This window comes from Sabethes cyaneus, chromosome 2 (genome assembly GCF_943734655.1).
Source record: "Sabethes cyaneus chromosome 2, idSabCyanKW18_F2, whole genome shotgun sequence".
NCBI classification, from domain to species: domain Eukaryota; kingdom Metazoa; phylum Arthropoda; class Insecta; order Diptera; family Culicidae; genus Sabethes; species Sabethes cyaneus.
The window spans coordinates 129,999,998-130,013,624 of NC_071354.1; the positions used below are offsets into that span (position 1 = coordinate 129,999,998).

At 45.6% G+C, this 13,627-nt stretch overlaps 1 protein-coding gene across 1 annotated transcript in view; it reads right to left on the minus strand.

The window, feature by feature from the left end:
- Nucleotides 1–13,627, minus strand: part of LOC128735993 (scavenger receptor class B member 1-like) — a 95,879-nt gene that overhangs the window by 27,687 nt on the left and 54,565 nt on the right. The window lies entirely within an intron of this gene.

Here is a 13,627-nt window from a genome sequence, read left to right on the forward strand (position 1 = left end):
ACGACGTGCAAATTAAAAATGGTTCAAATGTCATTCTCAACATGACATCATTTGTTTATGCAGACAATGCTCATACACACGATTTGTTTGTACTGACCTAGCGTGTTTAATCGGTTTCACATTTCGTTTTCCGAACGATTAAGATAGAAATTCGATCGGAAAATGCAATATTCGCACTTGCAACTGTCAACTAAAACAAACCACCAAAACAATAACAAAGAGCAGGGCGGCCAGTTCACACAGGTTTCAGCATATTTCGGGTTACCAGTTGTTCAAATTAAAAAGTAACCCCGTTAGTTTGCATGAGGAATCGTTCAAACGAACGGGGGTCCACTGTACAAATAGAAATACAACTTTTTCTGTAAAAAAACCAGGGTGCTAATTCCGTTATCGAAATTTGACCTTCTGTTTTTATACGACAGACTTCGCAACCAGCTGTTAGAGTACAGGACAGTGCGGGGTCAGTGCTACGATCCTATTGACTCTAACAGCCTCTCCCAACCGAGATTCGAACATACGACGACTGGCTTATTAGGCCAGCGTTTTACAACTTTAACAGTAGTTTTCACATGAAGACACAGGTCTGCCGAAGACGCTTTGAACATCAAACTAGACAGCACATCGTTCAAACGTTTATTCCAACAGCGTGCCGATTGACGTAATTCGTAGATACTTCTTTTAAGCCGACACACAAGCTCCTCCTTTTGTACTTCGAAACCTGGAGGTTGTCGCATGAAGATCTTCTCCTGAAGAAGACCGTTGTTGAGGACGAATAGACTGGCCGCACTGCCTGGCCACTGTCGATAAGTTGTGAGTCGGTGAGTAAATGCGATAAGTGGTAGATGACGTTTCTGATCTTGACAAGTGAAGAACAGGAAACTCATGTAAACGTCAGGACAAATAAAAACAATCGGATTAAGTATATTGAAGTGTGAAGTAAAAGGAGTGATAAATTGAATATTTAATAATTGAATACTTAGCGAGATATTAGTACGGTAAATTAATGCAGAATAGTACGGAATAATTAATAATTCTTCATTTGTTATTGCTATACACGTAAGTTAAAACAGAAAATTGATTATTCTAGTTAAAATAGTTCTTAATCTAAACAGGCTTACAAAAGACAAAGATTGATTGCCGTAGTCGAACAAAGGATTACAAGATTGAACATTGTCACGATTAAAAAACTTATAAAACTGTAAGTAATCTATCTAAAATCTAAATATCTATAATATCTTACTTGCTAAAACTTAAACGTAACAAACACTTACACACTATTTACAAAATTAAAATAGGCATTTATAGTGTCAGTTATAAAAGGAGTGGATCCGTCTGCAAGAGGAATCGGATTGAATACTATAATTGTAAGTGAATTCTCAGTTTTATTAATAAGTGTTTAAAACTTATTCTAAAATAAATAACTACAGTTTTGATCAGCTCTAAAAGAGAGATTGCAAGGACTTATACAACTTCAATTCCGAACATTATCAAAAAATTATAACCTCAAAAGATGGAATCTGCCAAGGAATGTATGTTCTGCGATGCTCCGAATTCCGCATGCGACATAGTACAGTGCGATACTTGTGAACTTTGGGCTCACTATTCCTGCGCTGGAGTGACGGAAGCGGTGAAGGATCACGACTGGAATTGTAGAAACTGCACTAAGGAGTTGCAAGTTTCGAAAGTGAAGAAACCGTCGTCCTAGAAAACCGGAAGCCAGAGATAAAAAAGTGACGGAGGATCGGTACAAGAATCGAACATGTCGTTGGAAGTTATGCTGAAAAACTTGGAGATAGAACAACGTGCTAAGGAAAGGCAGTTGGAAGAGGAAATGATCCTGCAGGAGAGAAAGATGGAATTAGAGAGAGCGTTGAAGGAAAAGCAGAGGCAGAAAGAAAAGGAACTCCGTGAAAAGCAGTTGGCACAAGAGCGGGATATGAAGCAACGTCAGCTGAAGGAAGAGCGAAAGATGTACGAGGAACAATTGGCGGAAGAAGCTGCTTTTTTGGAGGAACGTAGGAAGATGCGAGATGAGTTCCAGAAGGCGAAGCAAAATGTCGTCAGGCAGTATTCAAAAGAAAACGAAGCCTTTGGTGATGCGCGAAAAGATGAAAAAGATATGCCTTTCGATAAGAAGGTGGAATTCTGGTTGAATAAGCAAGGAGAAAGTTCGAAACCAGCTACTAGGAAAAGTTCAAGTGCAGGAGAAAAGTCGTCGAAGGCCGCAGCCAAGAAAGTGCAGCAAGAAGAAGATGAGAAGGAGGAAGCAGAAATAGAAGACGAATACGACGAAGAAGAAAGCGAAGAAGATGAAGAAGAAAACGAAGATGAGGAAGTACTACGTACCGTGCGTATCGCCAAGCAAGATGGGCTGGGGAAGTGTCAGCGTAAGCGGATCGAAACGATAGAGCGAATGCGCAAACAGGGAAGTGTCCGACAGTCGACGAAATTGACAGCGGAGCATATAGCCGCTAGGCAGGCAATCTCGAAACACTTGCCTGTGTTTAAAGGCGAACCGGAAGTGTGGGCAATTTTCATTAGCAGCTACGAGTTCACGACGGAGGCCTGCGGGTTTACTAATCTCGACAACCTCAAACGGTTACAGGATTGTCTACAGGGGAACGCGCTAGAAGCAGTAAGAAGCAGGTTGGTTCTTCCGGATTCGGTCCCGGATGTCATCGAAGATCTTCGGCGGCTCTTTGGCAAGCCTGAAAACCTCCTAAAAACATTACTCGCTAAAGTCATTATTCAATTCTGGCTCACCGTGAAGCAACTGTGTGACCATTTGGAAGCTGCAAAGCTACGGGAACACCTTCACAATCCAATGCTGGTCCAAGAGTTGATAGAGAAGCTTCCTGCGAACTATAAGTTGGACTGGGTACGCTTTAAGAGAGGGAAAAAAGGCGCGCCTCTCCGAATGTTCACTAATTTTATGAACGACATTGTGTCTGACGTTTCGGAGGTATCGGAGTTCTCGGTCCTAGATTCGAAGGAGTCTACATCGCTGTCTTCGTTCAACAGAGTTCAACAAAAGAGGAAAGAGTTCATCAATGTCTATAATACCGATTCCAACATAGTCGACGACTCTCCAGCTGCGAGGGGACCCAAACCGTGTTGGGTCTGTAAAAGAACCGACCATAAACTGAGGTTCTATGACAACTTCAAACAGATGCAAGTGGCTGATCGATTGAAGGTGGTGGAACGAAACAAATTGCGTGCTCTCTGTATAAACAACTACGGGAAAAGTCGCTGCAATTTCAAACTCCGCAACATTGGAGGATGCCAAGGCGAACATCATCCGTTGCTGCACCGCGTGGAGGAAGCTGTTCAGCTGTCCAAGGTGGAATGCAATGCGCATGACCAAAAGCAACAGAACATCTTCTTCTTAATTGGCCTAACGTCTTATGACAAGGCCTGCGCAGTATAATTTCTCCATCTGTTTCGGTCCATGGCAACTGATCTCCAGTTCCGCGGGCACCCAGTGCTCGCCAGATCTCGCTCCACCTGGTCTTGCCACCTCACTCGCTGTGCCCCTCTTCGTCTTGTTCCTACCGGATTTGATGCGAAAACCATTTTTGCAGGATAGTTGTCCGGCATTCTAGCAACATGTCCTGCCCAACGTATCCGTCCAGCTTTAACCACTTTCTGAATACTTGGTTCGCCGTAGAGACGCGCGAGCTCGTGGTTCATTCTTCGCCTCCATACACCGTTCTCTTGCACCCCGTCAAAGATGGTTCTTAGCACCCGCCGTTCGAAAAGTCCGAGTGCTCGTAGGTCCTCTTCTAGCAGTGTCCACGTTTCGTGCCCGTAGAGGACAACCGGTCTAATTAGCGTTTTGTACTGTGTGCACTTTGTACGGGGGCTCAAATTGTTCGACCGCAAGTGTTTGTGGAGTCTGTAGTAGGCCCGACTTCCGCTGATAATACGTCTTTTAATCTCACGGCTGGTATTGTTGTCCGCTGTTGTCAGTGAGCCAAGGTATACGAACTCGTCGACTACCTCGAACTCATCCCCGTCGATTACCACGGTACTGCCCAAGCGAGCCCTGTCGCGCTCGGTCCCGCCCGCCAGCATATACTTCGTTTTAGACGTATTTATCTTCAATCCAATCTTCTCTGCTTCGCGTTTCAGTCTAGTGTACTGATCTTCCACCGCCTCAAATGTTCTGCCGACAGCATCCACGTCGTCAGCAAAGCAGATAAATTGACTGGATTTATTGAAAATCGTGCCCCGCAATTCGATCACCGCTCGCCTTATAACACCTTCAAGCGCAATGTTGAATAGCAGGCAGGAAAGACCATCTCCTTGTCGAAGTCCCCTGCGAGATTCGAATGGGTCCGACAATCCACCCGAGATTCTTACACAGCACTGGATCCTATCCATCGTAGCCATGATAAGTCTAGTAAGCTTACCCGGAAAGCCGTTTTCGTCCAAAATTTCCCATAGCTCTTGTCGGTTTACGCTATCATATGCGGCTTTGAAATCGATAAACAGGTGATGCGTGGGGACTCGGAATTCGCGGCACTTCTGGAGGATCTGCCGCAGGGTGAAGATTTTGTCTGTTGTAGACCGACCCTCCATGAAGCCGGCCTGGTAACTTCCCACAAATCTATTGGCTATTGGCGATAGTCGATGAAAGAGGACTTGAGACAGCACTTTGTAGGCGGCATTCAGGATAGTGATTGCTCGGTAGTTCTCACAATCCAACTTATCAGGTCTTCAGCCGCTGGATGGCTTCATTAACTTCCCTTATCGATGGGGGTGGCACATCTTCGTCGCTTGCTCCTCCAATGTGGTCACTTCCTCCGCTATCATGGTCTTCCGCCTGCACGCCATTCAGGTGTTCATCACAGTGCTGTTTCCACCTTTCGATCACCGCACGGTCGTCCGTCAAGATACCTCCATCTATATCTCTGCACATTTCAGTCCGCGGCACGAAGCCTTTGCGAGATCCGTTGAGTCTCTGATAGAACTTCCGTGTGTCGTGAAAGCGGTACAGCTGTTCGAGTTCTTCGCACTCCTTCTCCTCTTGGTGGCGCTTCTTTCCCTTGAAGAGTCGGGTTTGCTGCCTCCGCTTCTGTTTGTATCGCTCCACATTCTGACGGGTGGCTCTACGCAGCATTTGTACCCGCGCTGCGTTCTTCTCAGCCAATATCTGCCGGCATTCCTCGTCAAACCATTCGTTACGTCGATTCGGTGCCACACTGCCTAGGACGTTCTCCGCTACGCTGTTAATGGCTGCTTTCGCGGCATTCCAACAGTCCTCAAGAGGGGCTTCATCCAGCTCATCCTCTTCCGGCAACGCGGTTTCGAGAGATAACGCGTAGTTTTCGGCGACCTACGGTTGCTTCAGTCGCGCTAGATTATACCGTGGCGGGCGGTGGTATCGTATGTTGTTCACAACAGATAGTTTTTGACGTATCCTTACCATCACTAGGTAGTGATCCGAATCAATGTTAGCGCCCGGATAGGTTCTGACGTCGATAATGTCTGAAAAGTGCCGACCATCTATCAGAACGTGGTCGATTTGTGATTCTGTCTGGTTGGGTGATCTCCAGGTAAACCGATGGTAGAGGTTATGGTGGAAGAAGTTACTACGTATGGCCATGTTCTTGGAGGCGGCGAAGTCGACAAATCTTAGGCCATTTTCGTTCGTCTGCGAGTGGGCGCTGAACCGGCCAATCACCGGTTTGAATTCCTCCTCCTGACCAACCTGTGCATTACAGTCCCCGATGATAATTTTGACATCATATCTTGGGCAGCGGTCGTATTCACGCTCCAGCTGCGCGTAGAATTCGTCTTTGTCATCATCGGTACTTCCGAGGTGAGGGCTGTGCACGTTAATTATGCTTATATTGAAGAATCGGCCCTTCATTCTTAATCTGCACATTCGGGGGTTGATCGGCCATCACCCGATCACCCGCTTCTGCATCTCGCCCATCACTATAAAAGCTGTGCCCAGCTCGTGTGTATTGCCGCAGCTCTGGTAGATGGTATGACCATCTCTATACGTACGTACCATCGTTCCTTTCCAGCATACCTCCTGCAGCGCTACGATGTCGAACTTGCGGCTCTTCACTTCTTTAAAAAGCACGTGGGTACTTCCGAGGAAATTTAGAGACCGACAGTTCCATGTTCCTAATTTCCAATCGTTAGTCCGTTTTCGTCGCCTGGGTCTTTGCCGATTGTTCCGATTAGAGTTATTATTATTACTTACGGAGTCCATTGCTTTGGTTTTTTAGTGGTTCAGGCTTGCAAAGCCCGCAACCAACCCCACAGTATCGCCGGAGGGCCAACGTAGCTCGAAGGAGCCCTCCTCCCGTGTCAGGATACGACCTTGGTTTCCACCGGGGTTGGTTATCCGATCTCCACCGAGGTTGCTCGTATCCCGGCTGGTACCACGAGGAGGTAGGGGTAGGAGTTGCAAGGTAAGAGGCTGTGAACCACTGTGGGGTCTATTTTATGCCCAGTGCACAAGGCACCGATGGTACGCATTACCAAGCCGTTTACCAGCCTACAGAACATACTTTTCCGAATGGTTCCAGTTACCGTCTACTTCGGAAATCGCGGGCTAGATACACTAGCTTTCCTCGATGAAGGCTCTTCCACCACACTCGTAGAGGAGTCGGTCGCAAAGCAGTTAGACGCCAAGGGCTTCGCAGAGCCGCTGGTGGTCACGTGGACCGGAAACGTTAAGCGGTACGAGAATACATCCCAGATCGAAGCAAATGCTGCAATTGATGAATGTGCGCACTGTAGCGGAGTTGAAGCTGCCGAAACAAAGCCTGAAACGAGAAGAAATGGCCGCCCGTTATCCGCACCTTCGAAATGTGCCTATGTCAAGCTACGATTACACCGAACCTGGAATAATCATAGGCTTAGATAACCTACATGTATTCACTCCTCTTGAATCGCGCGTGGGCCAGTGTAGAGAGCCGATCGCATCGAAACTGGGATGGATGGTATTCGGACCCAAGCGCCTCGCACCGACGGCTGAGACTCATTTGAATTTCCACTCATTTGATCCGCTCTCAAACGAAGGCCTTCACGATCTACTCCGTGAGCAGTACGTTTTAGACGACACCAACGCCGCTTCCGCAGGGCTGCTTGAATCGGCAGAGAATCAACGTGCGCGGAAAATCCTTCAAGCTACTACAGTAAGAGTAGGTGACCGATTTGAAACGGGACTGCTGTGGCGTGACGACGTGCGACGATTTCCTGATAGTTATCCTATGGCCGTTCGGAGAATGAAAGTGTTAGAGAAGAAGCTAGATAAAGATCCAGAGCTACACCGAAATGTGCATCAGAAAATACGTGACTACGTTATCAAGGGCTACGCACATAAAGCGACAGCTGAGGAGCTAGCGGAACCGAATCAGGCGAAGGTATGGTATCTTCCGTTGAACGTTGTGCTAAATCCACGAAAACCGGGGAAGGTACGTCTAGTTTGGGTGATCAATCGTTTTCGAGAACGACGCATTGCCTTTGGCGGCGATATACAGGAGATGTTTCACCAGATTCGAATCCGATCGGAAGACAAGCCGGCCCAGAGGCTCCTCTTTCGTGCGTGCCCCGCTGACGAGCCCGAGGTGTACGTAATGGACGTCGCTACTTTCGGGTTGACCTGCTCCCCGTGTTCAGCTCAGTTCATCAAGAACCTGAACGCGTCTGAGTTTGCAGAGGAGTTTCCTGAAGCTGCGGCGGCGGTAGTAAACAATCACTACGTAGATGACTACTACGACAGCGCTGACTTTGTGGAGCAGGCTACCAAGATGGCCAGGGGTGTAAAATACATCCACTCTCGCGGTGGGTTCTATATTAGGAATTGGGTATCAAACTCGCCGGAAGTCCTGCAAAACATTGGTGAGTCGTCTCAAAAACCCATTCACTTCAATCGAGATAAAGATACGATGGTCGAACGGGTGCTGGGGATTATTTGGGATCCAACTGAAGACGTTTTCTCGCTTTTCTACCGCTGTGCGGGAAGAATATCAGCCTGTAATCCAGGGAATCGAAAGGCCAACGAAGCGTATAGTATTGAGCTGCGTGATGTCCATGTTCGATCCGCAAGGTCTTTTTTCGCCATTCACTGTGTTCGGAAGGATGCTGATTCAGGATTTGTGGAGGACTTGTTGCGATTGGGATGATGCCAAGTTCGACGACATCGAAAATGTTTAGCTCCACATCCTAACGGACGCAAGCAAGGGGGCCTACGGTTGTGTCGCTTACCTTCGAGCGAGGGTGGACGGTAAGGTAAGATGTGTTCTAGTGGCAAAAAGTGAAAGTAGCGTCCTTGAAACTGACCTCCGTTCCGCGACTGGAGTTGCAAGTGGCTGTTCTGGGTACGAGGCTGGTAGCAGTGGTGCGGAAGAATCATTCCTTCAACATAAGTCGACAATTGGGTATTTTAATTTTCCCAAAAAAGTGGATTTTTCTATCTCATTTGATAGCCCGTCGTTTCCTGAATCTAGCAGTTCTTTTTATATTTCAATTAAGTCAATATTCGATTAAAAAATTAATAAAAATCAAAACTAGAATGATTTGCTGTTTGACAGATATCAACCAAGCCGATTGATTGACTTGATGTCAGAAGTTCTCTCCCTCTCTTCTATCTCTCTGATAGAGCTCTTCATTTTAACCGAGCTTTTAAAGCTCTCATATGAAACCTGTATCGTTCGATGACCATAGTGTATCTATTCACTGTGTTGTCTAAGACGAGCTAAAAAGAAAAGTGGTTTACTTGTAAGCTATCGTCTTATTCCAAATTTTTTTTTCAAATATAAAAAAAATGTTTTTTCATTACTTCCATTAGTCAAATTCGGAAAAGTCTTCATGTAGCGATTGAATGGCATCATATCTTGTCAGAATATGCGGAAATGTATATACCACTAAAATACCCAATTCTTTTGGACGGATTCGACCACTGTGCTTTCATGGATCAAGTCGGATCAGCGGCGTTATAAAGAGTACATCGGTCTGCGCATCGGGGAGATCCTGACCTTTAGTAGGCTTCCGGAGTGGCATTGGATCCCCATAAAGTTAAATGTGGCGGATCAACTAACAAAATGGACACGAGATCCAGAAATGAGCTCCGCCGACATCTGGTTTAACGGTCCGGAGTTCATGTACAACGCAGAAGAAGACTGGCCGAAGCAGAAAATACCGCAAGCGTCAACGAAGGAAGAGTTGCGGGCGCATCTTCTAATTCACGATGTGGCACTCCCAGCTACCGTGATTGATATCCAGCGAGTGTCAAAATGGACGGTGTTATTTCGTACGGTAGCGACAGTATTCCGGATTGCCGCTAGCCGTTGAGAGCCACACCGGCACAGGCGAAGATGTTGAAGGCGCTAACGTATCCAGTTGTAAGAGTTTCGATGCAGCAGTGCGAATTCGAGAAAGCGGAACGGATACTGATGAAGATGGCGCAGGCCGAGGCGTACGGTGCAGAAATAAAGAGCCTCCTGAAGAATAGGAAACTACCAGCGGATAAATGGTTACAGGTCGAAAAATCTAGCTTGATATACAAGCTAACTCCGCTCATCGACGACCAAGGAATCCTTCGTTCAGAAGGTTGTTCGGAACGAGCCGAGTTTCTGCCGTTCGATCTTCGTTTCTCTATCATCCTGCCGAGGGAACATGGTGTTACGGCGAAAATAGTGCAGTATTTTCACGAAAGATTTGGGCACGGCTACCGTGAAACGGTGAAAATAGAGCTTCGTCAGCGCTTCCTGATCCCGAAAGTCGGCGCAATTATCGCAGATGTTGCGAGATCGTGCATATGGTGCAAGGTGAACCGAAATCGACCGCAGATTCCTTCCTTACCAATGCAACGGTTGATCCCTCACCTGCGTCCCTTCAGCTACGTTGGTGTCGATTATCTCGGTCCTTTTGCGGTGTCGTCAGGTCGACGCAGCGAGAAACGGTGGATCGTCATCTTCACGTGCCTGGTAGTCCGGGCTAACTATCGTGGTCCTCCCTTGGAGCTTGTTTCTGATAACGGAACTTAGTTTAAGGGAGCGAGCAAAGAAATAGAGGCCAAGATTCGGGATATCGACGAAGAGTGTGCAAATGAATTGTCATTGCAAATGAAAAATGACAAATGAATTGACTTCGGCACGTACAAAGTGGTCGTTCAACCCTCCAGCCACCCCTCATATGGGCGGGGTCTGGGAGAGGCTTGTCCGGTCAGTGAACGACGTACTAGTGGTACTGGATGACGCGAGACGATTGACGGATGAAATTTTGCTGACGGCAATCGCAGAAGCAGAAGATATCGTCAACTCGAGACCTCTTGTCGCATCGCAGGAATCGGACGAAGCTGAAGCGCTCACGCCTAATCATTTCCTTCGGGGAGTTTCGCCGAATGAACCGTGGCAAGCAGCTGCACCAGTGAACCCGGCGCAGGCCTTGAGGGACTCATACCGTCGAACGCAGCAGTTAACGGACGATATGTGGCTGCGATAGATCCGTGAATATATTCCGTCAAAGAATCAACGCCCTAAGTGGTTTGTTGAGACAAAGAAACTAGGCGATCTTGTATATGTGGTAGAAGGTGGAAAACGGAAGTGCTGGGTGCGTGGCATTGTCGAAGAACCAATCATAGCCGGTGATGGGAGAGTTCGACAGGCGTGGATTCGAACAACAAGTGGTCTCAGCAAGCTCGCGAACCTAGCAGTGCTGGAAATTCGCGATGGTGACGCTGAGCCGGAAGTCGCTTCCGGTACAGGATCACGAGCCGGGGTATGTTGAGGACGAATAGACTGGCCGCACTGCCTGGCCACTGTCGATAAGTTGTGAGTCGGTGAGTAAATGCGATAAGTGGTAGATGACGTTTCTGATCTTGACAAGTGAAGAACAGGAAACTCATGTAAACGTCAGGACAAATAAAAACAATCGGATTAAGTATATTCAAGTGTAAAGTAAGAGGAGTGATAAATTGAATATTTAATAATTGAATACTTAGCGAGCTATTAGTACGGTAAATTAATGCAGATTAGTACGGAATAATTAATAATTCTTCATTTGTTATTGCTATACACGTAAGTTAAAACAGAAAATTGATTATTCTAGTTAAAATAGTTCTTTATCTAAACAGGCTAAATCTTAATCTAAAAGCTGTTCGTAATGGATCGCAATGTCCTCGTGCGGCAGGAGATAAGTGCCCCGGGGCGAACCGAGTACAAAAGACAAAGATTGATTGCCGTAGTCGAACAAAGGATTACAAGATTGAACATTGTCACGATTAAAAGACTTATAAAACTGTAAGTAATCTATCTAAAATCTAAATATCTATAATATCTTACTTGCTAAAACTTAAATGTAACAAACACTTACACACTATTTACAAAATTAAAATAGGCATTTATAGTGTAAGTTATAAAAGGAGTGGATCCGTCTGCAAGAGGAATCGGATTGAATACTATAATTGTAAGTGAATTCTCAGTTTTATTAATAAGTGTTTAAAACTTATTCTAAAATAAATAATTACAGTTTTGATCAGCTCTAAAAGAGAGATTGCAAGGACTTATACAACTTCAATTCCGAACAACCGTTGAGATATGTCGTCTTTACATCTATGGGCGAAACAATTAGATTCTTGTTAGCCGCAACCGTTAAAACCATCCGAAACGATGATTGCTGGGTAACTGGTGCGAATACCTGGTTAAAGTCGATACCGAACTGCTGTGAGAAACCTTCTGCAACGATCCTAGCTTTATATTTCACCATTTACTTTCTTCATTGTGCTTAATATTGAATACCCATTTTGAACCAACTACTTTTCACCCGGGAGGTAATGGAACTAGCTCCCACGTTTCGTTGCGCTGATGTGAGTCCATTTCCTCATGCATTGCTTTACGCACATCTGCCATTTTAATCGCCTCCTTGTAGTTACTTGGTTCTTCCACTGCAGTTGCCGCCAGCTAACGGCAAGATTTAGAACATAGTCTTCAAGAAGCCTCGGTGCTACACCTCCTCGGTGCTACACCTCGAGTCTGTCTCTCCGATCGTCGATTTCCATCGGATGGTGACTCTGAAGATCCATCTTCCTCGCCAGGTAAATCGTAGTATTCCTCAGCAGAATGTCGCCATCTGTGTCAACTTCTTGTTTGTCACTTTTCTCTATCAACGGGAAAAGCTTGATTTCATCCTTAGTCTCCTCCACATTCGGACGATGAGTCTCAGGAACTGGAATCTCAACAGAAGTTTCATTTCCTTATTCCATGAAACGGGCATCACGGCTAATGGTGATGCAGTCATTCTCGCGATCAATAAATCTATAGCCTATATGCTCCATTGAATAGCCGACAAAGGTAAACTTTCTAGCTTTCGGTTCCATCTTGTTTCTTTTAACATCGGGAATATGAACGAAAGCTTCGCAGCCGAATACTCGCAAATGTGCAAGATCCGATTTTCGTCCCCACCACCAAGGATGGAAAAAGTCATTCACTCAAGTGAGCATCGCTGATTTACGATCATAAGTTATCGAAGGTAAAAAGATTACTACCGCTAATGCTCAGCAGTGATCCAGAACTGTACTGATTCGCTTTCGCTGATAGATGTGCACGAATCAGTCTCGAAAGAGAAATGATTCAAAAGGGATATGAAATTTTTTTGATTGGATCAGAACCGACACAATAGCAAGCCGAACGAAGCGAAGGAAATCAGTTTGAACTTGGTTCACTTACGCTCACTGATCGTTCAGTTTAAATTCAATGGTGTTCACACTTCTGCTATTAAAATATATTGTAATTATTCTCCATTTGTTTCAAATATTCACTTTGTAACTTATTCAGAAGTTATATAACTTATTGGAGCAAAATTAAAGCTGATTCAAATGATGATTGCAATCATTTTCGGTTCATGAACGATTGAGAAGATGAAAAGCAAAATAAAATCGGATCAGATTCGCTCAGTGGCAAACGTTTGGTTCGCTTCGTTAGGGTCAGAGAGTCAAAAAAAAAAAAAAAAACAGAGTAGGCATGATCGCAATCATTTCAGCTCATATTCAATTTGGTTCGTTTGCAACAAATGATTCAAGCTGCTATGAGAGCACGCTTGGTCTCTCTGAGTGAGCACATAAAGGTGATGGTTATGTGAGTTAAATCGGTGATTGAGTATCGATGACAACATTTTGATGCGATTTTTGACCATGCTGGATCACCATAGTTCAAAACTTATGTGTCCATGTCTGCCGGTCCGACAGAACAAAGGGATGAAATCAGAGATCTCCACTGCTGACGGTTACCCACCATGGCTTTTACCTGTCGCCTGGATAGGTTCTCGTCCGTCGTTGGCTAAGCTGCGTCGACATGATCCTCTGGGTCTGCTTCTATTACGCTGTCCTTGTGGATTCTAGTCGAGTGCTTCTCTGCAGACCTCGTTCGCTCCTTTCCTCAAGGTGTGACCGATCCATTTCCAACTACGTTCACGAATCCAGTTGTCAGACCACTGTAGGGATCGAGCGAAGTGAACAGAAAGAAATATTCTGTTTTTTGAATAATGAGAAGTAGCAGAGATAGAGTCGCATACTCTCCGCACCGAGGGAGCGAAACCGTAATGAAAAGAAGTAAGGGAGAAATAAACGAACTTGTCTTGTGATTAATAGTGCCGCGTAAAGACGTGT